Source organism: Plecotus auritus, assembly GCF_963455305.1.
Source record: "Plecotus auritus genome assembly, chromosome: 14".
Taxonomy (NCBI): domain Eukaryota; kingdom Metazoa; phylum Chordata; class Mammalia; order Chiroptera; family Vespertilionidae; genus Plecotus; species Plecotus auritus.
This window is the reverse complement of record NC_137780.1, coordinates 6,070,431-6,096,256: the sequence shown is the minus strand read 5'-3', so window position 1 is coordinate 6,096,256 and position 25,826 is coordinate 6,070,431. Positions and strand designations below refer to the sequence as shown.

The window sequence follows — 25,826 nt, the reverse complement described above, 5'->3', positions numbered from 1 at the left end:
AAGCGGCTAGGTCACAGCCGCGGGCAAACTACGGCCCGCGGGCCGGATCCGGCCCGTTCGGCTGTTCTATCTGGCCCGCGGAGCCGAAAGAGCGGAGGGTTCTCTTGCTCTCCCCTCCGCTCCTTTACTTTGAATTTATATGAGTTCACACAAACACTCCATCCATGCTTTTGTTCCGGCCCTCCGGTCCAGTTTCAGAACCCATGGTGGCCCTCGAGTCAAAAAGTTTGCCCACCCCTGGCTAGGACCTGGGATTGAACGCAGAGGCACCCGGAGGGCTCGGGAACGAGGCGACGGACGCAGAAGGAACCAGAAGCAAGAGCCTCTTGCGAGTTCCGTCAGGGAGAGGTCCCCTAGGGCAGTGGTCGGCAAACTGCGGCTCGCGAGCCACATGCGGCTCTTTGGCCCCTTGCGTGTGGCTCTTCCACAAAATACCACGGCCTGGGCGAGTCTATTTTGAAGAAGTGGCGTTAGAAGAAGTTTAAGTTTAAAACATGTGGCTCTCAAAAGAAATGTCAATCGTTGTCCTGTTGGTATTTGGCTCTGTGGACAAATGAGTTTGCCGACCACTGCCCTAGAAGGTCATCTCCGCCGCGACGTACAGAGAATCCTCCGTCGTTCGTGGATCGCACTCCCTCGCGGTGACAGCGAGTTTTGGGGTGAAGGCTGGGTCCCACGAACACGCATGTCGGAGAGCATCAGCCTCGCCCGGGGTGTCGTGTGACACCCTCCGCTGGGAACTGGTGCGAAGATCGTAAGACTACGTACGCATGTGGTGCAGGAAGAGGCTCCGAGAAGTCACCGCCTGGAGAAACTTGGGAAAACCCTCCCCTCCTCTAGCTCTCTGTCTGGGCGGGAAGCTCCTGATTTCCAGAGCATCGGCTCCGGGTGGCGGGGTTTATTCATCCCGGGGATAAGACAAGGTGTGGGTGTCTGCGTGAGCCATCGGGAAGTCGGTGGCGGAAGACCTCATCGGAGGCAGGATGGAGTCTAGGGAATCAGCTCCATTCACGGAAAAAGCCTCAGTTCCAGGGGGAGTGACCCATCCCTCACCAGTGGCCCAGCCTGGCCCACGCCTATGACCAGGGAGGTGGAACCCAGGTCAAGTCAATACAAGAGCACAGCCCCGAGCCCCGGGAAGGATGAGGGAGCAGGCCTGTGGTTCTGGGGCTCGGCATTCGGATGAGGGGGAGACGCGGCGGGGGTGGAGGTCGCCTGCGTGTCTAAGAATGGAGACACAGGTCGGGGGTTTTGCAAGGAAAAATGTGATTCGCAGTCGAACAAGGAGCCCTGGAAAGCTAGATGTCCTCAGAGTCAGAACAGGCTCAGTAACCATTTGCTTTCCACAAGGTGTGGCAGCTCTTGGCTCAAAAGTCTGACAAAATGAGCCCTGGCCGGTGTGGCTCAGTGGCTAGAGCGTCGGCCTACGGACCCAAGGGGCCCGGGTTCGATTCCGGTCAAGGGCAGGTACCTCGGTTGCAGGCTCCTCCCCAGCCTGGGCCCTGGTCAGGGCTCCTGCAGGGAGGCAACCCATCCATGTGTTTCTCTCCCATCGATGTTTCTGTCTTTCCCTCTCTCTTCCTCTCTCTCTAAAAATTAATGGGAAAATATCCTCGGGTGAGGATGAACCAAAAACAAACACACAAAACCTGCTTTAAAAAAAAAAAAAAGCTTGACAGAATTATAGATGAAGGACAAGGATGTGCCGAAGATAACGGCTGGTCGCCGCCCCATGCAGGAGCGCGGATTCCCACGGGAGTCAGGAGTTGGCGGCACAGTGCAGGGACCACGCGGTCCGTACACACGGGAGCCCCTTAAGACACGAAGTGACAGCCTGTCCTCGGCCACACGCTGGCAGAGCTAATTCTCTCCCCTCATTTCCATAAAGGTCACGAGCAAAAAGGGAGCATGACAGCCGAGGACCAACGGCATGGCCTGCTGCGAGCCCCGAGGAGGCCCAGCACGCACAGAGGATGCCAACGCCGGCTCCCCTTCCGGCAGGACGCCACCGGGAAGAAAAGATAATTCTGTTTTTAGAAGTCTTACTTTATCCCTGATATAACACAGACGTAGAACCTGTAAAAAATCTATATAACACCTCATTTAACCAATGGCACTTAGTAGACTGTCTCCGGAGGCTCCTGGACCACGTCCCGCCCCCGCCCCGGCCCCCATCAAGCTCCCTGCAGGTCGGCCCCCCTCCAGCCTCAGGGGCTGAACTGACCGTCCTCAGAGAATGGCTACTTGTCACGCGAACTCTGAAACGATGCTGTCCCTTTGTTTTTGTTTGTTTTTTTATAATATATTTTTATTGATTTCAGAGAGGAAGGGAGAGGGGGAGAGAGAGAAACATCCATGATGAGAGAGAATCATTGGTCGGCTGCCTCCTGCACACCCCACACTGGGGATGGAGCCCGCAATCTGGGCATGTGCCCTGACCGGGAATCAAACCCTGACCTCCTGGATCATAGGCTGATGCTCAACCACTGAGCCACACCAGCCAGTCTTTTAAAAAATATATTAAATATATTTTTATTGATATCAGACAAGAAGAGACAGGGAGAGAAAGAAACATCAATGATGATCGGCTACCTCCTGCACGCCCCCTATTGGGGATCGAGCCTGCAACCTGGGCATGTGCCCTTGATCAGAATCAAACCTAGGACCCTTCAGCCTGTAGGCCGACACTCTATCCACTGAGCCAAACTGGCTAAGGCTGATGCTGTCCCCTTGTAAAGATGCTTAGCCTCTTTGATGCTCATGTAACGAGACAAAATTGTGGAGGACGAGTTCTCAGCTCTGTGGTCTGTTCACACCACCAGAACAGTTACAAGCATGCGGTTAGGAAGAGGGGTGCATTTAAAAATTCATATATAGCCCTAGCGGGTTTGGCTCAGTGGATAGAGTGTCAGCCTGCGGACTGAAGGGTCCCGGGTTCGATTCCGGTCAAGGGCATGTACCTTGGTTGCGGGCACATCCCCAGTGGGAGGTGTGCAGGAGGCAGCTGATCGATGTTTCTCTCTCATCGATGTTTCTAACTCTCTATCCCTTTCCCTCCCTCTCTGTAAAAAATCAATATAATATATTTAAAAAAATTCATATACATCAGAATCCTTGCAGTATTCTGATGGCCTGTCTGTTCCCTTGTGTTGGCCAAGAGGGTCTTTATTTATTTATTTTTAAAATATATTTTATTGATTTTTTACAGAGAGGAAGGGAGAGAGATAGTTAGAAACATCGATGAGAGAGAAACATCGATCAGCTGCCTCCTGCACACCCTCTACTGGGGATGTGCCCGCAACCAAGGTAGATGCCCTTGACCGGAATCGAACCTGGGACCCTTCAGTCCGCAGGCCGACGCTCTATGGACTGAGCCAAACCGGTCAGGGCAAGAGGGTCTTTACAAAGCCCTTGCTGCCCAAGGCCCTCCACACGGACCCAGTCTGCTCATCCTTTTCCGGCGAACCCAGTCCTGGTGGCCACCTGACCGTCACCTCTCAGATAACCTGACGGCAGGGGATCCGAGCGTTATCGCTGGGAAGAAGGCCTTGCGGAGCGTCTCCCTCAATGTCCTCCACGTAGAGCTGAGAAAAGGCAGAGATTAGACGACTCCTCACCCAAGAGCCTTCGGCTAAGGGGTGTGTGGGCACCTACCGCCTCCTGGCATCTTCTTCCTTTTAGCAAGGCGGCTGCCCCTCTCCGGGGGGCATTTAAAGGGACACAGACAACGCGAGGCTGTGTAGCATGATCGTAATCTCCTAAATGTGCTTCTGAAGTACAAAGCCCACATGGAGATGGAGTCCCAGACACAGAGAAAGGCAATTCTGAAAATCTCTTCACAAAATGACACGGGAATTCTCTGCCTCCTCAGCCAACTGGTACGGAATGTTCTGGAAGTGGGACGGAGCAAACACCGAACGACAAGGCTGGCGCTCCAGGCTGGACAGGGGTCTGGCAGCACATATGTGGGTCACTGCCCGCGCCCCACTAGCCATGCTCACACCCCACTGCCCACACTCACCACCTCACTGCCCATGCTCACACCCCACTGCCCACGCTCACACCCCACTGCCCACGCTCACACACCCCACTGCCCACGCTCACACCCCACTGGCCATGCTCACTGCCCATGCCCTACTGCTCACGCCCCACTGTCCACACTCACTGCCCAGGCTCATGCCCCACTGCCCATGCTCACTGCCCAGGCTCATGCCCCACTGCCCATGCTCACTGCCCACACTCACTGCCCATGCTCACTGCCCACGCTCACTGCCCACACTCACTGCCCATGCTCACTGCCCAGGCTCATCACTCTAGCTCACGCCCACTGCCCACGCTCACTGCCCAGGCTCTCCACCCTCGCTCACGCCCCACTGCCCACGTGGCCTCACTTTCTCGTTCCCACCCAGTGTGGTCACAGAAACATTTTGTTTCTCAGTCTTGGGAGCCCCCATTCCATTTCACATGGGCTGCTTACGTTGCACACTTTGTGTGGAGAGGTAAAGGGTATACTGTCCCGCCCTTTAAATACCTTTTCTCTTTTAATCTTTATAACAACTCTGAGCAGTACATATTCCCATCTTTCTTTGGCAGACACAGTCGTAGAAACCCAGGAAGAACCTCTCCAAATACATGGAGCCCATAAAGGGACTGTTTCCGTAGGATGTTGCTTGAGCCTTGATGTTTGGCTCTGTGGGTGGCCTTGGATTTGTAACTTTGCCATCCGCCACTCTTGCTGCACTTCATCTAGGTTTTTATTTCCTTTTTTTTTTTTAAAAAAAGATTATTTTTATTGATTTCAGAGAGGAAGGGAGAGGGAGAGAGAGAGGTAGAAACATCAACGATGAGAGAATCATTGATCGGCTGCCTCCTGCACGCCTCCCGCTGGGGATCGAGTCTGCAATCCAGGCATGTGCCCTTGACCAGGAATCGAACCCGGGAACCTTCAGTCCGCAGGCCGATGCTCTATCCACTGAGCCACACTGGCTCGGGCTCCTCTAGGCTTTCCTAGACATCTGAAGAGATGGGGTGGCCAGGGAAGGTATTTCTGTGTTTCTCCACATGCTGCTTGTTGTCTCTTTACATACGCTGCCAGTAACACGTGTGGTTTCCGGCACGGGCCGGCTCTGCACCTTGTGTCTGGCGCTGGCCTGGGAAGGAATATCTATCACTTCCATTGATTCATGTTTCTCCCTGTGCTGTGGAAACGATGTTTTCTTGCATTTCCCCTCAATATATTGATATACCTCCTCTCATCTGCTTTCCTCCATTTCGCTCATATTTCTCGCAGCTTTCTTCTATTCACGATGGTGCTGGTTTCTACCCTTTCATCAAAATCTATTTAATGAAGTGCCCTACTTCCATATTGATCTCCAAGCTGGCTTTCCTAGTCATTACCGGATTCCTTCCACTTCTCCGATCCTGGGATTGTGGTGCGTTTTTGCTCATTGGGTTCTTTGCCACAGTCCTCTTCTTACACGACAGACTAACTGACCTCGTCCTCTCCTTAAACTATCGGCTGACTGACCTTCGTTTGCGTAGACCGGTGGTTGGCAAACCGCGGCTCGCGAGCCACATGCGGCTCTTTGGCCCCTGGAGGGTGGCTCTTCCACAAAATACCATGGCCTGGGCGAGTCTATTTTGAAGAAGTGGCGTTCGAAGAAGCTTACGTTTAAAAAATTTGGCTCTCCAAAGAAATGTCAATTGTTGTCCTGTTGATATTTGGCCTGTGGACTAAGGAGTTTGCCGACCACTGGCGTAGACGGTGACGGTCACACACACGCAGCCAGAGGAAGGTCGGAGAGGCTGGGATGTGGAGGGGCCCTCTCCCGCCCGCTGAGCCTCACTCTGCAGTCGGGTGCGAGGATGCCGGCTGAGCATGTCTGCTGCTCCGACGTTTCCGGGGTGTGGAGAGCACAGGGCAGCTGCATGACGATGGAAAGAGGCCCCTCAAATGCCTCACACGTGAATGGGATGGGGAATGAACACGAGTAAGTGCAGAATAGGAAGTTTACCGTCTCAAGCGTGTTGTGCACAGTGCGGTGGCCCTGGATTCATTCCCACTGCTGGGCAACCATCACCACCCTTGTCTCTAGAACTCTTTAAAAATAATATATCTATATCTATATCTATATCTGTATCTATATCTATCTATATATACACATATATACATATCCTATACTAGAGGCCCGTTGCACGATATTCGTGCAAGAATAGGCCTTATTTTCCCTAGCTTCACTCCCAGCCGCCCGGTAGCCGGCAAGTCCCCGCTCCCCTGGCCACCAGGGAGCCGGCAAGTCCCCGCTCCCCGGCCCGCCCAGGAGCCAGCAAGTCTGGGGGAGCCAGCAAGTCCTCGCTTCTGTCCAGAGCACGGCTCCAGTAGTTCCCTCCACAGCCCCCCTTCCCCTCATAGCAGGCGTCATGCCCCTCCTGGCCACTCCGCACCTGCATACGCAAATCAACCTCCATCTTTGTTGGGTTAATTTGCATACTCACTCTGATTGGCTGTGGGCATAGCGGAGTGATGGTTAATTTGCATGTTTCTCTTTTATTAGGTAAGATAATAGAAGGGTAATATGCAAATAGACCGAACATCAGAACAACTGAACAACCAATCAAAGCGTAATATGCTAATGATATGCTAAGCCTGCTCAACTGCTCACTATGACGTGCACTGACCACCAGGGGGCAGATGCCCAGACCGGTAGGTTAGCTTGCTGCTGGGATCCAGCTGATAGGGACTGGGAGAGATGGGCCAGACATGCCCTGGAGCCCTCCCACGGTCCCTCCCCAGCCCGATCGTGCACCAGTGGGGTCCCTCAGCCTGGCCTGCGCCCTCTCGCAATCCGGGACTCCTTGGGGGATGTCGGAGAGCCGGTTTCAGCCCGATCCCGCAGGCCACCCCCCTTGGGAGGGTGCCAGACGCAGGGCTCATGGCTGGTGGGCACTGCTGCGGCAGCGTGAGTCTCTCCCTATCAGGGACTGATTGGGCGCGAGCCCGCGGCAGGCACAGTGGGGCCTGGATGAGCAGGGTGGCAGATAGGAGCTGCAGGTGGCATTGGACTGCGGGTTTGGGGCCGATCCCTGCAGGCCACCCAGAGGGACCCCACCCATGCACGAATTCGTGCACCGGATCTCTAGTATATACATATATATGTTTTCTGATTTTAGAGAGGAAGGGAGAGGGGGAGAGAGAGAGAAACATCAATGATGAGAGAATCATGGATTGGCTGCCTCCTGCACGCCCCCTACTGGGGAAACTGAAGAGTTAACACACAACAGGGAACAGGAAGATCAAAGTTGGACTGAGGACAGCCAGCAAACATTTCACTTAAACATCTGAAGTCGACACATGCCTAGGAAGCCGAAGAAAAACGATTTATCTGGCCCGAAGAATGTTATTTAAATCCCAGGCTCATTCATGCTAAACAGAGGCGACATTTTCCATTCACATCTCCAAACCTCTCTTCTCCCGGGAGCTCCCCCCCTCCCCCCCCAGCCGCGTTCCAACGGATGGGCGTCATGCCCACAGCTGAGCAGGATGCGTGCGGAAGGTGGTCACTGCCAAAATGATGATGTTCACATGGCAGGTCAATGTCAAGCAAGGTCATCTTTAGGATCGGGCCAACCTATAGACATTATTCTCACAACAAAACTCTAAAGCCCACTGATAAAGGGCCAGGAGAATAATTATTTACAAGGCTGCATTAGGGAGCCGGAGCTACTTGCCTTTTTCTGAAGAAGTAAAAAGGAACCGGGCTTTTAAAGATGAAAAAGTCACATGATTTTCCACCCAAAGAAGGCATTTGTTTCTTTTCTTATGTTTACATTGTGGCAACAGCTGAAACCCGCAGAAGAATGTGTTTGTTGAAGCCTCGTCTCGGCTGGACGCAGGCCTCCAACCCTAAGCTCAAATAGAGAAACCGTATCGCCCCAGCTGGGTTGGCTCAGTGGATAGAGGAGTCCTGGGTTCGATTCCGATCAAGGGCACATGCCCGGGTTGCAGGCTCGATCCCCAGTGTGGGGCGTGCAGGAGGCAGCCGATCCATGATTCTCTCTCATCACTGATGTTTCTACCTCTCTCTCCCTCTCTTTTCCTCTCTGAAATAATAATAATAAAAAAAATATATTTTTCAAAAAGAAACCATATGAACCGGGTTTTCATGGTCATTCCCATCAGAGCCCAAGCGGAGCCCCAGCCCCTGGGAATGTTCCCTGACGCGGGAGCAGCCTTGTGGCGGTGACAGCTGCCACTCTCCGACAGATCACACGCTTCCTATTGGTTCGCCTGTGAATTCTTTATCATCTTTGTCTTGAAAAAAAAATAATGAAAGTATATCTAATTTGCCAGATGCCTTGCATTTCTCATTTTTTCCCACTGTTTCTCTTCCCTTGCCCAAACTGCCTGCCCTAAACAGTGGAAGGAACAAGAAATTAAAATGTGTCTCTGGGGGAGAAACCAAGATGGCGGCGTAGGTAAACACCTATACCGCTGCCTCGCACAACAATTTCAAAACTGCAACTGGAAGACAGAGCGGACGTCGTCCAGAACCACCGGAAAGCTGGCTGAGTGGAAATTCTACAACTAGAAGGAAAGCTAAAAGGACAGAGACCCAGCGGAGCTGCGGAGGACGGAGGTGCGGAGACCAGCGCGCAGAAAGGGCGGGCGGCTGAATACGTGGCTGGCTTACTCGTTCGGGAGGGAAACAAAACCTCCCGACTGCACTGAAATCCAGTTCCGGGTGAGACTTTGGGGACCCAGACTCATTCGGGGAGAAACTGGACTGTCCGACAGCGGGTGAAACTCGAGGGCAGCCATTGCCGCTGGACACTGAGACACAGGGGCCTCGTAGGGCGGGGCTGACGGGAAACCAAGGCTGTCTGCTCCACCCTGAGACTCCGCCGCATCCAAGCTGAGCACAGAAGATCTCCCAGTAGAGACACATCTGATCCTCACAGCCAATTGGCCTGGAGGTCAACTCCCCCCAGTGATACCAACAACAATCTAGGCTTAACTACAACAAGACTGTGCACACAGTCCACAAAGGGGTGCACCAAGCGTGTCCACCTCAGGTAACTGGGGAGGCTGAGCCACTGGGCCCTATAGGACACCTACCACACAAAGCCACTCTACCAACTCAGGGAAGCAGCCAAAATGTGGAGACAAAGAAAATGGTCACAAATGAAGGAAATGGAGGAAACTAAACGACTGAATATAGAGTTCAAAACCACAGTTATAAGGTTTTTCAAGAATTTCCTAGAAAAGGCCGATAAATTTAACGAGACCCTCGAGGATATGAAAAAGGACCAACTAGAAATTAAGCATACACTGACTGAAATAAAAAATATTATACAGAGATCTAACAGCAGACTAGAGGATCGCAAGAATCAAGTCAAAGATTTGGAATACAAAGAAGCAAAAAACACTCAACCGGAAAAGCAAAAAGAAAAAAGAATCCCAAAAGTTGAAGATAGTGTAAGAAGCCTCTGGGACAACTTCAAACGTACCAACATCAGAATTATGGGGGTGCCAGAAGAAGAGAGAGAGCAAGATACTGAAAACCTATTTGAAGAAATAGTGACTGAAAACTTCCCCCACCTGGTGAAAGATATAGACTTACAAGTCCAGGAAGCGCACAGAACCCCAAACAAAAGGAATCCAAAGAGGACCACACCAAGACACATCATAATTAAAATGCCAAGAGCAAAAGACAAAGAGAGAATATTAAAAGCAGCGAGAGAAAAACAGTTACCTACAAGGGAGCATCCATACGATTGTCAGCTGATTTCTCAACAGAAACTATGCAGGCCAGACGGGAATGGCAAGAAATATTCAAAGTGATGAATAGCAAGAAACTACAACCAAGATTACTCTACCCAGCAAAGCTATCATTCAGAATTGAAGGTCCGATAAAGAGCTTCACAGATAAGACAAAGCTAAAGGAGTTCATCACCACCAAACCAGAATTATATGAAATGCTGAAAGGTATTCTTAAAGAGGAAGAAGAAGAAAAAGATAAAGATAAAAATTATGAACAACAAATACGTATCTATCAACAAGTGAATCTAAAAATCAAGAGAATAAAAATCTGATGAACAGAATAAACTGGTGAATATAATAGAATCAGGGGCAAGAAAGGGAGTGGACTGACAATTCTTGGGGGAAAAGGGGAGTGGGGGAGGTGCGGGAAGAGACTGGACAAAAAGCATACACCTATGGATGAGGACAGTGGCGGGGAGGTAAGGGCAGAGGGTGGGGTAGGAACCTGGTGGAGGGGAGCTATGGGGGGAAAAAAAAGAGGAACAATTGTAGTAATCTGAACAATAAAGATTTATTAAATAAAAAAAAAAAGAGAGAAACCATATAGAGAGAGGCCCCACCGTTTCACCAATTCCAGCTGAGGCATCCGATGAGTGATGAGGTTATCCTGGATCATTCAGCTCCAGCCAAGGAAGTCTAGATGACTCATGGAATTGTAAGAAATAATCTTTGTGGTTTTAAGCCACTGCTTTTTGGGGTGGTTTGTTGTACAATAAAAGCTAATTCATTCATTCTTTAGATGACTTAAAAAAAAATAAAATAAAATGTGTCTCTGTTGGAGGAGATGGAATAGCAGGTATGTGGCATGTCCTTTCACAGCACGTGCCTTTCTGAAGGTGAACAGCGAAAGGCCCGTCTCCTGGGGGATGCCTTGCCGCGTGCCTGCGGGGCACACATCTGGCCTGTCCTCGGTCGCAGCTCCCTGGCTCCCTGCCCGCCTGCCCCAATGGACGCGGCCGTTACAGCCCGATGTCAGATGTGTGTGCTGTGTGCTCCACGCCGCACTGCAGGGGCCTGCGTAGGACCAGGCCCAAGTGATGGCTGAGTGAAGGAGGCCCCAGAAATCCTAGGCAAGCCGTCAGGACATGGCTGCTCTTTCCTGGGCCCCCATCCATGGAAACCCCCGAAAAGACACTTGATTTTATAAAAGCACCTTCATCCCTGAGGAGAGAGAACCTTCCCCCAAGAGGGGAACACGGTCTCTCTCCCGTGGCCACCTGCCCACGGTCTCCGGAGGCCACGAGTCCTCTGTCACCATCGTTGAAAGGTAATGGGTTTGGCTGGTGAGCCTGGCGCATGGTGCAATGGCAGACATCAGTCTGTGTGCTGCCGTCTCTAGGGCCGTGTCTACAGAGTTACATCCAGGCAAATGGCACTTGACGTAGGCAGTGAGGGATCAGAAACATCTTGAAAATAGAACATGCAGGAGAAGAACCAGTGGCACGGAGGTGTAGTGATGTAATACCATCGGTTGCTTAATATTAGAAGTGGCTTGCTGTTTTATACAACTTGAAATAGAACAGACAGAAACCCTATAGCCGGATCACAGCGGGGGTAATTAAGAGGACAGAATTTCGGTGGAAGCCAGACTCTGATCTCATAAACCTCTGAATATCCCAGTGTCCCCTCTTTTTTTTAAAAAAAAAATATTTTTATTGGTTACAGAGAGGAAGGGAAAGGGAGAGAGAGAGAGAAACATCCATGATGAGAGAGAATCATGGATCAGCTGCCTCCTGCACACCCCCTACTGGGGATTGAGCCCGCCACCTGGGCATGTGCCCTTGACCGGGATCGAACCCAGGACACTTTAGTCCCCAGGCTGACACTCAATCCACGGAGCCAAACCGGCTAGGGCCAGTCCCCACTCTTATCTGTGGGAAAATGAACACACACAGAGAGATTAGGTATCACATGGCTGACGTTAATGCAAATGCAAGTTCCAGAAGTTCCAGAGCCGCTTCTTGGTCACCACGCCTCTGGCGCTCGTGTCTGAGAGCCGGCCTGTCATGGACAACGTCCCTTTCAGTCATGTGATGGCCCCACAGTAACTCTAACACAAACCACAGGGCAGCCCAAGGGAAGACGACAAACTCATAAGAGGAAGAGGCAAAACGCAGGTTCATTCCAGGTGTGTGCGATGCGCAGCGGTTTTCTCCCTCACCGTGTGCACGCCTTCCTCTCAGTGACCGGAGCTAGGACCTGGCGTAGCACTTATTTCGCTGCCACCTCTGTAGTTTCTTTCTTTTCTTTTAAATTAAATATACTTTTACTAGAGGCCTGATGCATGGAGATTCGTGCAAGAATGGGCCTTCCTTCCCCTGACTGCTGGCCCTGCCTTCGCTCTGGCCGGAGCCACCTTTTGGCTCTGGCCTGGAGCCAGCTTTCTGCCTCCCACACTGCCCAGAGGCCTGGAGCGGCTGGGGCAGCACAGAATGCCTGCATCGTTGCCATGGCGACGATGCAAGCATCCCGCCCCCGGCCGCGCAACACCTGCATATGCAAATGAACCCGCCATCTTTGTTGGGTTAATATGCATACTCACTCCTGATTGGCTGATGGGCATCGTGAAGGTACGGTCAATTTGCATGTTATTCTTTTATTAGTGTAGATTGATTTCGGAGAGAAAAGGAGAGGGAGAGATAGAAACATCAGTGATTAGAGAGAATCATTGATCAGCTGCCTCCAGCACAGCCCCCACTGGAGATCAAGCCCACAACCCGGGCATGTGCCCTTGACAGGAATCGAACCCGGGACTTTTCAGTCTGCAGGCTGACGCTCTATCCACTGAGCCAAACCAGCCAGGGCCACCTCTGCAGTTCCCATTCAGAAAGACTTGCTGTACCTGTGATACGATTTTCTAACCTATGCATCGGACCGCAGGTAATCGGAGGAGAAAGTTCACATTTCATCTCCCGCAAATAGTTACAGATTGGCCGATCCGACACAGAAGAAGGTTGTCCTGAAGGGAGAATTCCCCAGACGCCCCAAAAAGCCGAGCAGAGATGCCACATTCCTACCCGCGAGGGCGTTCTGCCCAATCCTAGGAGAGGAAACGTCTTCGCGCTGAATAGCTCAACAGGTGAGAGCACCTGCAGCAGCTGTCCCTGCACGACCCCTGACCCACGTGTCTCATTCCTCTCTCTGAGCAGCGAGGCTCCCAGGAATCACGTGGCTTCAAGCTTATGGCATTACTGCTTACCACCCGTTTTCAAAAAGCCCCTACTGCGGTCACGGTCCCCTCATGCTCTCTGGAATCATGCTAAATCCGGGGAGAATCCCAGAGCGAATTCTGACCCAGGGGCAGTGTGGCCGGTCACGCTGACAACTCCACCCCCGGGAAAGTGAACAGGTCATTGTGTGTTTATTTACTACTCGTCCGGGGCAGATGAAGATCTTAACCTCTTGAAACTAAATATAAAACTACCTTAAAACAAGAAACCGTGAAGTAATCCCTCGAGGATTAAGAAACTGTTCCCATCATACCGTTTGGAATGACTACTCATTGCCAAAGGCCCCCCTGCCCCCCCCCCCCCCCCCGCTGCCCCAAATAAAGACAGAAGTATTTTACGGGATCTCAATAAGTCACCTATTTATATAAAAGCCTAAGCTGCCATCCGACTGATAGCTATGACGCACACTGACCACCAGGGGGCAGACGCTCAACGCACAGGTATGGAAACATGGAACAGACTGATGAATCTCAGAGAGAAGTGGGAGGGAGGAGGGCGGGAAGAGATTAACCAAAGATCTTATATGCATACTAGAGGCCTGGTGAATGGATTCGGGGGTCCCTCGGTCTGGCCTGCCTCACCTTCCCAGCCGAGCCCGCCCGCTCTCCATCCACAGGACCTGCTTCCTCCTTTCACGCCATTTCAGTGGCTGTGCCAGGAGAAACGCCCTCTGCCCCTGCCCCCTGCCCCCTGCCAAGGTCTCAGATCAGCAGAGACGGTCCTGGGCCTCCCGCTGGGGTTGTGACCTCCCAAGAGGAAGCAAGTATGAGGAGGCTGGGAAATGCACTGTTGTCAGACATGCAAACGTAGGACAGATCGGAAACGCGGAAACGCCGACAGCAGCGTTTCTGCGGCCGCCGAGGCCGCGGTTCTGGCTCACGCCCCTCACTTCTCCTCACTCAGCAGATCCTCTAACGATCTTCCTGAAATGGCAGGATGCGCCCCGTTTAGAGACATTCTATCGATCGCCACAAGCTGTAGGTCATGCTATTTTTTTCTTTAGGAGAGATTTCTGCAGATCTTTTCCTCTGTGTGTGTGTGTGTGTGTGTGTGTGTGTGTGTGTAACTTTCCTAGTAAAATAATGCAAACCTGCATAATTTTATTGTACATTTTCTTGTTAACAGTGCTTTGCACAAAGTTATACCGTTGGATGTTGGCGAGATGTCACAAAGGCAGATGAGCTACCCAGGTGGCCGCCTTGTAGCCGATAGAAAGCCAGGGGCTCCCACGATTATTTTTCTATTCTTATTTGTTTAAATATATTTTTATTGATTTCAGAGAGGAAGAGAGGGAGAGAGAGAGAGAGAGAGAGAGAGAGAGAGAGAGAGAGAGAGAAACATCATTGATGAGAGAGACCCATTAGCTGCTTTCCGCACGCCCTCTACTGGGGATCGAGCCCGCCACCAGGGTATGTGCCCTGACCAGGAATCGAACCCGGGACCCTTCAGTCTGCAGGCCGACGCTCTATCCACTGAGCCAAACCAGCTAGAGCTATTTTTCTATGTTTAAATCCTCAACTTCTCAACTAAATTCCAAAACCAATGAAGAATAACACAGCCTGAATGTCTCAGAATTTCACTTTAAGAAGCTACAAAACTATGATTTCTAGTGTTTCCCGTCCCGTGATTTCATCCGACCTATAGAAATGAAACTCCTAAATGCAGTCACAGGGCTCCATCCACAATCCTGGGCCAGGAGCATGCTGGCCTGGAGCCGCGTGACTTTATGGGGGAGGCTGGGTGTTTCCTCTGCCCCCAACCCTCCCCCCCCACCCCTGTTCTATTTACATGGAGACCCTCAAATTGGGCGGAAGCAGGAGCCGCAAGCCTGGCTGGGAGGCTGCAAAGCTGGCAGACGCTTCGTGGGCATACTTGCCAAGTCAGCAAGTGGACAGACGGCACATTGGAAAGAGCAGGGCACGGAGGAGACCCTGGGAATGCTGGACAACTGCTGGGTGAAATTCCATTTGGTTTTAACTAACGATTTGCTATGCAAATCTAGCAAGCAATCAAAGAGGAAAAAGACTAACCTAAGCCCCTGGTTTGGCTCAGTGGATAGAGCATCGGTCTTCGGACTGAAGGGTCCCAGGTACGATTCCGGTCAAGGGCACAGATCCGGGTTGTGGGCTTGATCCCCAGTAGGGGGGTGTGCAGGAGGCAGCCGATCAATGATTCTCATCATTGATGTTTCTATATCTCTCTCCCTCTCCCTTCCTCTCTGAAATCAATAATAAAAGATATATATATATATGTATATGTGTGTGTGTGTGTATATATATATATATATATATGTATATATATATATATATATATATATATATAAAAGACTGCCCTAACCGGTTTGGCTCAGTGGATAGAGTGTCGGCCTGCGGACTGAAGGGTCCGGGGTTCGATTCCGGTCAAGGGCATGTACCTTGGTTGCGGGCACATCCCCAGTGGGGAGTGTGCAGGAGGCAGCTGAATCGATGTTTCTCTCTCATCGATGTTTCTAACTCTCTATCCCTCTCCTTTCCTCTCTGTAAAAAAAAATCAATAAAATATATTAAAAAAAAAAAAGACTAAACTAAAACCATAGAAAAACAGAGAGGGACAGACATTAGATTAATGAAGTGCCTCCCACCCCAAATATTTATCAAGGGCGGAGAAGGATTTAGGGGCTCAGATGAGCTGTGGGCGGCCTTGCTCTATCTAACAAGTTCATTCAGATGATAATGCCAGCAAGTCATACAAACCTATACCCCGAGATGGATTAGTGATCGGTCACTGTCAATATAAAGAAAGGCGCCACTGTCCACTTATCCTGCTGACACGTGACGAGAAGACACGGCTAAACTGGCCGTTTTGAAGGAGTAAGAACAGCCCTGGAGCCCCATCATCACCTTTCTGAAGCAGTCACCGTGTGAGTCGCCTTTAAGGACAGGCCCTTGTATGGTCTTTGCAAATGTTTACAAACGGGGGAAGGAAAAGTTGGACAAAAAGGCCAAACCGAACAGGAGCTGGCACCCCCTGTCATTGTGGCTCCGAGGAGAGGCGTTACGGACTGTGTGTGGGGAACGTCCAGGTCATTTCTGAATCAAACCCAACCCCCAAGCCGCTATCAGGAAAACACTGTGCAAACTAACCCCGTTACCCCGCCCGCAGCAGGGCCCGCGGTCCTGGTCCCTGCCCCGCCAGATCCCGCGATGTCGCTGGAAAAGGGCCAGAGAGAAGCAGCGGAAGGGACCAAGGGCGGGAGGGAGCTTTCAATCTGTCTACATTCTCATCTGCCGGGATGACCGGGGAAGAGGGAGTGGATGACAGTTTATACACATCGAAAGGGGGTGAGTGTGGTAAACATGGAACTTTCATAGCCAGACTCTCTTGAAACCTGGAGTTGGGGAGAGAGGGTGGAGGTGCTGCCTTGGAGATTATACAAGTAAATTTAGGATGAAATAAAAGCCCCATTTTAATCAGTACACAGTCAGCATTGGTCACTCATTCCTTCAAGAATGGTTAAAGGTTGACAACATATCGAACTCCAGAAGATGGTTTGCTTGATATTCTTATCACGTCTAATAGTTCAATGTTATGTGTTCAGACTATATGCCTATAATGTTGGGATGCAGACTATATTCTCTCTCTTTTTATTTTTTATATTTTTAAATATATTTTATTGATTTTTTAGAGAGAGGAAGGGAGAGGGACAGAGAATTAGAAACATCGATGAGAGAGAAACATCGATCAGCTGCCTCCTGCACACTCCCTACTGGGTATGTGCCTGCAACCAAGGTACCTGCCCTTGACTGAAATCAAACCCGGGACCCTTCAGTCCGCAGGCCGATGCTCTATCCACTGAGCCAAACCGGTTAGGGCTATTCTCTATTTAAAAAAAATATATATTTTATTGATTTTTTACAGAGAGGAAGGGAGAAGGATAGAGAGTCAGAAACATCGATGAGAGAGAAACATCGATCAGCTGCCTCCTGCACACCCCCTACTGGGGATGTGCCTGCAACCAAGGTACCTGCCCTTGACTGAAATCGAACCCGGGACCCTTCAGTCCGCAGGCCGACGCTCTATCCACTGAGCCAAACCGGTTAGGGCTATTCTCTCTCTTTTTTTAAAAAATATATATTTTATTGATTTTTTACAGAGAGGAAGGGAGAAGGATAGAGAGTCAGAAACATCGATGAGAGAGAAACATCGATCAGCTGCCTCCTGCACACTCCCTACTGGGGACGTGCCTGCAACCAAGGTATATGCCCTTGACTGGCATTGAACCTGGGACCCTCGAGTCTGCAGGCCAATGCTCTATGCACTGAGCCAAACCGGTTAGGGCTATTCTCTCTTTTTAATCCTCACCCAAGTATATATTTATTGATTTTTACAGAGAGAGGAAGGGAGAAAGAGAGAGAAACATCTGCTGGTTGCTTCCCGTATGCACCCCCATTAGGGACTGAACCCACAATCTAGGTATGTCCCTGACCAGAAATGGAACCTGCAACCCCTTGGTGCACGGGATGGCGCTCTAACCACTGAGCCACCTGGCCGGGCTGCAGACGAGGTTCTTCTAAGTTTGAGTTTAGGGATATGACCTTGCCCCATCCCCATGTGCTCCTGGCTTCTGCTGAGAGTGGATGGCCAACACGCACACCCAACTCTGCGTTTCTTGTCTTCCCCTTAGGAAGAGAAGCTGGCCGAAGGCATGCTCTATAGGTGCCCAGAAATGGAAGCCTCCGCCAACATGGAGGCTTCGAGTGTGTGGCTGATGTCGCACGTGGAACCCGGAACACGGCCGGCGTTGACCCGTTCGCCAGTGCTTGTCTGCACCGCATCTGTGTGTGAAGAGCCGGAACCCCGTGCTCAGAGAACCCGAGAGTCTGTGCTTCCACACCCTGTGCACCGTCCATACCCTCATTTACTTAAGCAAAATCGGTGCCCGGATGTGGGGCTTCCTGTTCACTGACGTAAATGGGACGTGGTTAACGTTTTGTCTGCCTGAAGTCTTCATTGCGATTCAGCTGATTCTAACTATCCCACCCCAAATCGCAGTTTTCGGAAGGAAGTTTTATGGAATAAAGTTAGTTTTCTTTTTTATAACTACTGATCTAATTAAACATCCAGCTCTTGCATTTTAAGCAATATATATATATATATATATATATATATATACACACATATACATGCATACATACATACACACATACATACACACATACACATACACACATACACATACACATACACACATACACATATGTATATATACTAGAATCCCAATGCACCAAGATTCATGCAGGAATGGGCCTCCTTTCCCTGGCTGCCGGCACTGCCTTCGCTCTGGCTGGAGACGCCTTTCCGCCTTCCCACACTGCCCAGAGGCCCAGAGAGGCTGGGGGGGTGCGACACAAGCGTCCCGCCCCGCCCCCAGCCGCTTGGTGCCTGCATATGCAAATTAACCCTCCATCTTTGTTGGGTTAATTTGCATACACACTCCTGATTGGCTGGCGGGCATTGCGAAGGTACGGTCAATTAGCATGTTGCTCTTTTATTAGGTAGAATATATATATATATTTTTTTTAGTCAGTCATAGCACCCTGGGAAATTGTCAAATGTCTTTCTGGAACGAGGCTGCACAGTGCGTGCCGTGCTCAGCTCTCGCATCCCGTGGACGATGATGATGTTGATCTGGCTTTCCTGCCTTGGGCTGAGTTCTTGTTCATCCCTGGGGAAGCCTTCCGTTTTTCTCTCGTTCACAACCGTCCGTGTCACAGCCTTTCCTCTGCACGACACAGGCAGTCGGCCACCTTGGGCTGAGAGAATTCCTGCTCGGGGGCATGGATGCAGGAAGCACAACTGCCTGCTCCCCCGTGCAGTCCGCTCCCAGGCCCGGCCTCATCCAGCGGACCCTTCCCCTTCCCCCTCCCTCCTCCCTTCCCTTCGTGTTACTGCGTGAAGGGCTTGCTGCCGGCGGGAGGAGGCGGGTGTGGTGAGTGGCATCCTGTTCTAAGCAGCAACGTTGGGGGAAAGGAGACTATTCAAGCACTCCTTTATATTATTCCCCCGTTTGATAACCGGTAGTGTGCTTTAAAAATTTATTTAAGCCAAAACCGGTGTGGCTCAGTGGATAGAGCGTCGGCCTGCGGACTGGGGGGTCCCGGGTTCGATTCCGGTCAGGGGCACGTGACTTGGTTGCGGGCACATCCCCGGTGGGAGGTGTGCAGGAGGCAGCTGATCGATGTTTCTCTCTCATTGATGTTTCTGGCTCTCTATCCCTCTTCCTTCTTCTCTGTGGAAAATCAATAAAATATATTTTAAAAAAAAATTTACTTAAGATACGCTTATAAAATGCTCACTATGTTTTAAATAAAGTGGGAGGGGTTGGCAGAGGAGCAGCTGGGAGTGGGCATTGCTCTATTCCGGGTAGTTATGTGGATCTTGCTTTCCTTGAGCTATACATTCATACTTTGTACGTTTTTATGTATGTCTGTTATTATCGTTCGTAATAAAAATATAAAGAAAAAAATAAATATTACGTTGAGAACTTTAACTCATTAATTCATAAAATCTTGATAAAGGAGGAAGTAATATTATCCCCATTTTACAGGTGAGAAAACTGAGGCACTACATTGGTAACAGGTGGAGTCTGGATGCAAACCCCGGCAGTCTGGCTCCAAAGCCTGTGGTTTTAGCCGCTGCCATGCTGCTATGGAAGTAACCGGAGAAGTGCCCTCAGCGGCCAAATCATCATTTGATGCCTCTTTCAACAGAGAACACGGTACAGAGAGAATGAATGGAGAAGTACATACACAACGTGCACAAAAGAAAGCACCGTCGGGCAAAACCGAGCAAATTTCTCTTCTTACAACATATATGACCATGACAAGACTGCAGGTCCACAAACATCCAGGCAGGCTCCAAGCCGCTAAGCACCGAGATGCCGCACAGGGCACTCCCCCCAAATCACTGCTCCCTAGGAACCCCCCTTCCTACGAACTCACCTGCAGCATCCCCGAACCGCAAGCGGGTTCTCCCCACTCCTTCCGATCGCAGTCCATTTCTCCACTCCCCACCCACTATATAATGCCCGGCCCAATACGCCACACGTTACCCCGATGTATCTGCGGCCTACCTTGGGCTTCCCTGCGCCAGGAGCCGAGCGTGGAGTTGTGATCAAGCACAGGAAGGCACCGCCGCATCGTCCAGCCAGCCAGGAAGAGCAGAAACCGCGGCTCTGAAAGCACAAGTTCAAGTTGAATGGAGTTTTCTGTCTCTGTTCATATTACAAAAGATCATGTGTTTTTATTTTATTATTTTTTAAAAAATGTATTTTATTGATTTTTTTTTACAGAGAGAAAGGGAGAGGGATAGAGAGTTAGAAACATCGATGAGCGAGAAACATCGATCAGCTGCCTCCTGCACACCCCCTACTGGGGATGTGCCCGCAACCAAGGTACATGCCCTTGACTGGAATCGAACCCGGGACCCTTCAGTCCACAGACCGACGCTCTATCCACGGAGCCAAACTGGTCAGGGCAAGATCATGTGTTTTTAAACCGTTTTCACAGCAGAATTCTTTTGGGGAAGGTTTGAAAAAACAAAAACAAACCCAAAACAAAAACACTCCCTCCCCACTGCCCCCCCCAATCTGGGTAGAATCTTGAACCTTTCGCAGACAGTCCCGCACCTCCTACCAAGCTGGCTGATGAAATACACATACTGGAGTTTCTCAAATACCAGTAAGTGCTTTTCACAGTAACAGTTCATAGCAAGAGTGGCGATGGGAATGGCAGCATTGAGCATGTAACGGGAGGTCAACGCCACGTTTCTCAGACTTCTTCATGTTGGAAACAAGCACGCTCCCCTTTTGTAAATAAAGTTTTATTGGGACACAGCCACAGCCGTTTGCTTATGGGCTGTCTATGGCTGCTTTTTGAGTAATTGTGAGACAGTAGGTGTGTCAGGCCTTTACAGAAAAAGGGTTCTGATTCTTGCTCTATAATATCCAGGCAGTAGAGTAAATGCCCTCATTTCCCTATTGTCAGGGAGATCCCCAATTGTTTTGTCTCAAATAAAATCACAGTGATGCCTTAGATCAGTGGCTCTCAACCTTTCTGATGCGGCAACCCTTTAATACAGTTCCTCGTGTGGTGGTGACCCCCAACCATAAAATTATTTTCGTTGCTACTTCATAACTGTAATGTTGCTACTGGTAATGAATCGTAATGTAAATATCCGTGTTTTCTGATGGTCTTAGGCGACCCCTGACAGCGGTTCTCAACCTGTGGGTCGCCTAAGAACGTTGGAAAACACAGATATTTACATTACGATTCATAACAGTAGCAAAATTACAGTTATGAAGTAGCAACGAAAATAATGTTATGGTTGGGGGTCACCACAACATGAGGAACTGTATTAAAAGGTCGTGGCATCAGAAAGGTTGAGAACCACTGCCTTAGATGGTTTCGCTCAGTGGAGAGAGCGTCAACCTGCAGACTGAAGGGTCCTGGGTTCGATTCCAGTCAAGGACACATGTCTGGGTTGTGGGCTCGATTCCCGGTAGGGGGCATGCAAGAGGCAGCCAATAGATTCTCTCTCATCATGGATGTTTCTCTCTCTCTCCCCCTCTCCCTGCCTCTGTGGACTGAACCCGGGACCCTTCCGTCCACAGGCTGACGCTCTAACCACTGAGCCCAGCCGGCCAGGGCTGGTCTGTATTCTTTACACGACCAAGGTTGGCACCATGAGCCTCTCCCGGTCCCCTCGACAGCGTCTCCCATTGGCCCTTCCCCTTACCCCCCAGGACAGCGGCCCACACGCCCGAGGCAAACATTCCTGAATCCTTAACATCATGACTATTGAAATGTTTATCCAGCCACCTAGGGTTTCTTCTGAACCACATGTTCATAGGAAGTCACCTCTTTCCTGTGTATATCCTCACCCCACAAGTTAAACGTATTATTTACCTTTTGCTAAAATTATCTCTTTCACTTTATGGCCATTTTTCACAAAGTACTAAGTTTTCCATGTCACAGGCATTACCCGATTAAGCTAAGATTACCAGAGGGCCACAAAGTCAGAGAACATGTAAACACGGGTCCTGTCCAGGCCCCTCCCCGCCCCATTCCACGGGCCGCGGGGCCGGTTCGGATCCACAGGCTCGCGCTCATGGAGTTGAGAGTGAGGACACCTGGTTGAAAGAAAAGCTGCTAGATCTGAAGATGCTGCAGGCAGCTGGCTTTTCCAAGCACGTGGGACAGCTTTCAACACAGAGTTCTTGTGAGTCCTAACCCAGAGCGCCCTAAAATCGAACGAGTACTTTAAAAATGAGGTCATGTTATTACATTTGTGGTTTTCTTATTTTTCAATTTTTTTAAAAAATATATTTTATTGATTTTTTACAGAGAGAAAGGGAGAGAGAGTTAGAAACATTGATGAGAGAGAAACATCGATCAGCTGCCTCGGCTGCTCGTGCCTGTGTATGCAAATTAACCCTCCAGCTTTGTTGGGTTAATTTGCATACCCACTCCTGATTGGCTGGTAGGCATCTCGAAGGTACGGTCAATTTGCATCTTTCTCTTCTATTAGTGTAGATACTAGTATATTCCCTATGAACTCTCCTTGTAGTTTGTACCCACACATGCTTTAATGTTTTTATGTTCTTGTATTGATTTTAGAGAGAGCAGAAGGTTAGAGAGGGAGAGAGAGAAACATGGATTAACTGCCTCCAGTACACACCCCAACCGGGGACCAAACCCCAACCTGGGCATGTGCCACGACCAGGAATCGAACCGGCAACCTTTCGGTGCATGGGTCAATGCTCAACCACTGAGCTGTGCTGGCCAGGCCAGTAACCCCACATGTGAGGATGCTCTCAGAATTTCAGGTATTTATACACACCCGTTCTTCTTGTTTATCGCTCCCATTTCTAGCATTTGTTTTTTTTTAAAAATACCCATTCGTTTTATTAAGTTTATTTTCCCCCCAGTAGGATAAGATAAATGATGCTCAATATACTGACTGCTTGGTCACTTTTCTACCATGGTTCCGTCATTCTTCTATCAAATAAAAATAGATAAAAGCCAGAAAGGAGGCTCTTCCCCTACAAAGCCACCTTTTGTGTAAAGAAAGATGTCAGTTTTCAGGCCCGATCTGAAACCAGCACATCAAAAGATTCAACTCCTGGTCTTTTGACCTGAAACTCTTTTCAGCTTACTTCTGTCAAATGTCACAGACTGTCCAAATGAAGTCTGCATAGGTTCCTACTGTCTGTTGCCATAAACAATTAGCATCGCAATGGCCATAACTAGAACATAATAAAGCATTAACCTGACCTGACCCTGAGCAGGACTGTTGCCATAGTGACGAGGACATGACGGTGAGCTGGTCCAGGGGCCACAGCAAAGGCCTGCGAGCTTCTCGAGGGCGAGGAGGGCCTCAGGGAAAGGAGCTGGGCCTGGGCCCTGGGGAGGGTTGGCTGACCTCCCTGGGGAAAGGCCAGCATTTCCCTGGAGAGGCCAGGCAGCAGCACGCAGCTCCCAGCACCTTCCGGAACATTCTGCCTGGCCCGTCTCCTCATCGTTAAAACGAGGGGGTGCAATGATACCTGGGTCCCTTTCGTGTCGAGACTATTCTAAGTCTGTGATTCCAAATGGGCCTAGGATTTGCTTTCTGGAATATTCTGATCTGTGGAGCGTGGGAATGGCGGAGAAGACGTTGCAGAATCCTGTAATTCTCCTCAGTGGTAGCTCCTTCACACGGTCACACTTATTCCCAACCAAGGGCCATTCGGGCTCACTGGACAAGACTGTCTTTCTTTTAAAAAAATATTTTTATTGATTTCAGAGAGGAAGGGAGAGGGAGAGAGAGATAGAAACATCCATGATGAGAGAGAATCATGGGTCAGCTGCCTCCTGCACACCCCACACTGGGGATCGAGCCCGCAACCCGGGCATGTGCCCTTGACCGGAATCGAACCTGGGACCCTTCGGTCTGAAGTCCGATGCTCTATCCACTGAACCAAACCAGCTAGGGAAAGACTGTTTTTTTAAAAAAATATATATTTTGAATGATTTCAGAGAGGAAGGGAGAGGGAGAGAGAGAAACATCAATGACAAGAGAGAAATATCAATGACGGAGCCCATAATGCAGGCATGTGTCCTTGACCGGAATCGAACAGTGACCTCCTGGTTCATAGGTTGATGCTCAACCACTGAGCCACGCTGGCCAGGCTAGATAAGACCATCTTAACGCCCTTGCCTGTCCAGGGCTTGCCAAGCCCAGAGAATAACTAACCTGTCTTCTGTTGTGGAAACTGCGTGTGCATACAGAAGGGGTACAGGGGGTCAGAGGGTGGCGCCCCCCGCCCCAGACACCACTGAAACCCCTTTGGACTGAAACCCGTTCCACGTCACCTTCCACGAGGCCCAGTCCCACGCCCAGCACACATCTGGGCGGGTCTGCTCTGTGGAATTAGTGCCAAAGCCACGTCTGTGGAAACTCACTCAGCGCCCACCCCCACACAGCTGCTGTGCAGACTCCTCCCCGCTCCCTCCACGCGGGAAGAGGGCAGACTCCACCAGCCAAGGGGAACGCTCCCAGCTCAGTGTCAAGGTGGGCCTCCTTTGCCCAGCTTTTCACCCCAAGGGGCCCTGTGATTATCCTTCTCAAGGGGCAAATGCACAAAGTGGAAGCTGGTGAATATTCTGCTGAAACCCTCCGCTAAGAGTCTCTCCCACACAGAGAGAGAAAATCCCTCAAGACGGCCCTAACTGGTTTGGCTCAGTGGATAGAGCGTCGGCCTGTGGACTGAAAGGTCCCAGGTTCGATTCCGGTCAAGGGCATGTACCTTGGTTGCGGGCACATCCCCAGTGGGAGGTGTGCAGGAGGCAGCTGATCGATGTTTCTCTCTCTCATTGATGTTTCTAACTCTCTCTCCCTCTCCCCTCCTCTCTGTAAAAAAATCAATAAAATATATATTAAAAAAAAAAATCCCTCAAGACCAAGGGAACCAGCGCGGGAATTCTCGGGGTCCCCGCCCATGCTCCTTTAGGGCATGAACTTTTACTTTCTCCTAAACTTGAAGGGTCCCCCCAAAGACTTGCAACTGATAATATTGCAATTAGCTAGTTATTAGTGTTAATAGGAAAGGAGGCAGAGGAAGGCCAGACATTACACGCACGGCCATCTGGGCAGCTTCACCAGGAAGTTGCGAGCTCACTCCCCAGGGAGCCACCCGTCCCTCCCCGGCCGATCACTGGGGAAGGGACGGGACAGAGGGGAGATGGAGGCTGCGTAGGAAAGTCGGGGTGACCCGGCGAAGGTGCTACTGCCGGTCAGTCATTCCTGGGAGCAGCGATCCTGGCCCAGAGGCGGTGGGGCCACTGCTGGCACCTAAAATCTTGGAGTTAAAATCCCAGGACGAAGGCATTCCCTTGCTCTGGTTCATCTCTTGTTGTTCTGGTGCAAGTCATGCGTCGAATGCCTAAAAAACGCGAACGATAACCTACATCTCAGGATTTCCTCATAAACCGAAACACGAACCGTCTGGAAAACGGACCTCAGTAGCGAAAGGGCAGAAACACAAACTCAGGCCAGAACGGGAGAGGCGGCACCGGGTGCGGGTGACAGCTTACCCGTGCGGATGACAGCTTACCCGTGCTGCCTGCTCGGGGCAGCCATTGAACGGCAACTAGATATTCTAGATAAAGTGGGGTTTTGCCAGACAACCACAGCTTAGTCTTATAATGAACACAGCTTTAATCACAAATACGGGAGGAGCCTTATACAACGTGCCA

General features: G+C 50.4%; 1 protein-coding gene across 3 annotated transcripts in view; it reads right to left on the bottom strand.

Moving 5' to 3' along the window:
* Positions 1 to 25,826, bottom strand: part of CHRM3 (cholinergic receptor muscarinic 3) — a 113,962-nt gene that overhangs the window by 19,969 nt on the left and 68,167 nt on the right. For all 3 annotated transcript variants that reach the window (XM_080651215.1, XM_080651216.1, XM_080651217.1), the window contains one exon: positions 20,162 to 20,263. The gene's annotated coding sequence lies outside the window, so the exon portion shown is untranslated. The remainder of the gene's footprint in view (positions 1 to 20,161; positions 20,264 to 25,826) is intronic.